This window comes from Egretta garzetta, unplaced genomic scaffold (assembly GCF_000687185.1).
Source record: "Egretta garzetta isolate BGI_Z169 unplaced genomic scaffold, ASM68718v1 scaffold507, whole genome shotgun sequence".
NCBI lineage: Eukaryota > Metazoa > Chordata > Aves > Pelecaniformes > Ardeidae > Egretta > Egretta garzetta.
Genome location: NW_009260272.1, coordinates 1,333,501 through 1,336,675, shown reverse-complemented (window position 1 = coordinate 1,336,675; position 3,175 = coordinate 1,333,501).

The window sequence follows — 3,175 nt, the reverse complement described above, 5'->3', positions numbered from 1 at the left end:
CTTCTCCGCAGAACTAACAAGGAAAATCCATTGGGATAAATCACTGAAAAAAGCCCCAACAAACTGTATCCTAGGTTTTTGTGAATAGCGCAGACACCAGAGAACATAATGAAGTTAATTTGGGGTCTGGAATGGGTCTGGAATTCTGACTCATCAATCAAATTATGAACTTCCCCACTCTCTACTGTGTTAATATGTATCAGCCTACTCAGATGAGAGATGGAAATCCTTGGTAAAGAAAGTAGTATCTGTGAATTGATGGCCAAACAGGTATGTACTAAATCACAAAGACTGAACTGGTTGGGAAAATCCATTTTGCATCTATTGCCGTCTGATAGACAGGGGGACGAGTGGATGAAAGATATAAAGACAAATCTTTTTCTACCCCAATGGTATTTTCTGTTATCAGTGTTGTATCTTCAGGATTAACGTTTCATTAATATTAGATACATGGGTTCCTTATGGTCCAAATTTCTACCAAATCTCCCACACAAGCTGAAGGGAAATCCACATGTGTATTCCAAAATTCACATTTTCATTGCCAACTGGTGACTAAAAGACATAGTTGTCCAAATGTCCTGTGCAGTAAAGGTCAAGGATGTCAAGGTCTGAGGACCTAAAAAGCTTTGCCACAAGTCCATTTTTAAGTGCAAGTGATTTCTTATGAAAGTAGCAGGGCTTATTGTAGGGCTCAGGTAATTAGGAAGAAGGAGTTGAATTCTCCAAATAAAAGAAAACATCCACCAACACCACTCCACACACAAATATATTTTAAATCTCATTTCAGCTTAAATGTTTTTTAGGTGGCCTTTCTTCACAACTGTAATCTTTTTATAAGAGTGAGGATGTACTGAATCCTCTGACTCAAATGAAGAGAGAGAAGACTGAGAAAAGACAAGCAGTTTTGCAGGTGGGTGGAGTTCAGCAAGATCCCTCATTAACAAAAAATTGAATGTACTTCTAGAGGAAGTCCCTTTTTTTATCCATTTTACTGAGATCATATTTCAAGTGTTCAGCTTGACATGACTGGAACCCTCGCTTACTACAGCATTTTTTTCTGCTGCTTGCTACCGTTTTAGCAGTGTGGAGGTTGGCCACATAATTTATACTCCCATGCTTTGAGCCTCAGGGCCTGTATTGCAAACCAACATTCCCCTTTAAATTCTGTATAATAAATTTGAAGTTCTGAGTGTGACATTTTCTCAACAGAAGTCTAGAAATTGGAAAATCCATTTGGAAAGATGAGACAAAGTGACTTTGGATCAGAAATACTAGTATAAGTGGCATTTAATTCAAGAGAGAGACATAGGGCATCCAAAGTGGGAGAGTCATTCAGACAGCTGCCAGGCTTTTCCCATGTTGTGACTTCTCATGGTGTATTTATGTTCTTTATGTGCTCCAGAGAGACAAACCAATCTTCACGCCATCATTGCAAGACAGATAAACGTTGTTATCTGTGGTATAAAGTTGAGGAACCTGAGACTGAGAAATTAATATTTGCTCAAAGCCTCACAGTGACTCAAGCAAAAAGTTGGATTGAGAAACAGTTCTCAACCATTATTATGCTTCACCACATTTTCTGTCTGGAAATTTGTCTGTATTCATGGTCAGAAAAAAATAATTGTGGAAAGAAATATTCAGAATAGACATTTTTTCCAGATAGCTATGGACATTTGGGAGATGCAGGCAGCTGTATTCACATACATGTACAGACATACAGCCCCAAACCCACAATATTAAACTGTTTTGGAATGTGATAATAGTGTCTTGCCTTTCCTCTAATGGCTTTCATCTGTGAAGATCCTAAAGAGCCCTATAAAGTGTCAAATGTATAGATAGAGCTTTGTTGAAAATCAACCAACTTCCTATATACCTGTTTACTAGTGGGGAAGGGAGGAAGTGATGTGAAAGGCAGAAGTATGAAAATCCTTGTGTTTAAAAACTGTATGAGTCTGTTCCAGAGAGTCCCTACTAGCTTTGAAAGGGCACACTAGATTTTATTTTCACTCAACGTTTCATCAGGAAGATGATCTCTTTCACCTTAGTAAGACTGGAGAGTTCAGTGGAGAAAAGTAGCTTGAACATACTTCTGTTATTATTCTACTATTGTGTCTTTTTTTTTTTTTTCTTTCAGTAAGTTCTCGAGGTCTTATTCAGTGTTTCTCTTGCCCCGTGCTGTCTCTATGAGCTGAGGAAAACTTACAACCGGTGACGTCAGTTGTTCCTTAAATGTATTTTCATGGGCATTAGATTTTGTTTCCAACCAAAATGAAGGCTAGGAAAGAACTGTAAATACTTACTGACATGAATGTCTGAGCTAGTCTTTATGGCTTAATAGAAAGTTGTAGAGAGAGCAGGAAAAAAAAGAAGTTACTAATCATATAGCCCAAATATCAAAATAGCTACAACATATGTTGTCATTCTGATGCATAATAATACATAAAAAATGCCTAGCCTGCACTGAAATGTCTTCCACCAAATGAATTTGAAAACTACAGAAATAAAGACTTTTTGGAATTGTTTGTTAAGAAATAATGTTAAACTACGATTATATTAGTCAAAATATTTCTTTTGTTCATAAGTATCTTCTATTGAATTAGTTACAACTATTTGAAAGGTTTCACTTCAGTGATGGCCTTGTTTATGCAGTGCCAGCAGTAAACTAAATGTTCAAGACCTTCACCTCTTGGAATGAGGAGGTAGTAAGAAATATATTTCTAAATGACAATAATTGTATTTCTTTAGATATGTTGCCTAAAATAACTTTTTATCTTTCAAGAACTTTGGTTAGAACTTGTGGTGAGTCATTCTTTCTTAAACAACAGACCATCTTTAGAAGCCTTTAATAATTTCTGCTTTTATTTCACTGTTTCAATATAACAAGCAGTATTTCTGCGTTTCTGTTCATTGCAGCTATTGTCTGCAGATGATTGTTAGACTGGCTCAACAGCTTTGTACTAGAAACAAATGACGCAATCAAGAGGATGTAACAAGTCTGGATCACTCACATGTTTCCAAGAAGTCAAATCAGGATTGCATATTAAACAGAGACAGACATGTGGTTTTAACTAGAATTGTAAGTATTAGAAAATATTGCGATGAAGACATTTCTCATAAGACCCTGGCACCAGTGAACTCAATGAGGAGAAACCCACCAACTAAGTGAAATGTGTCT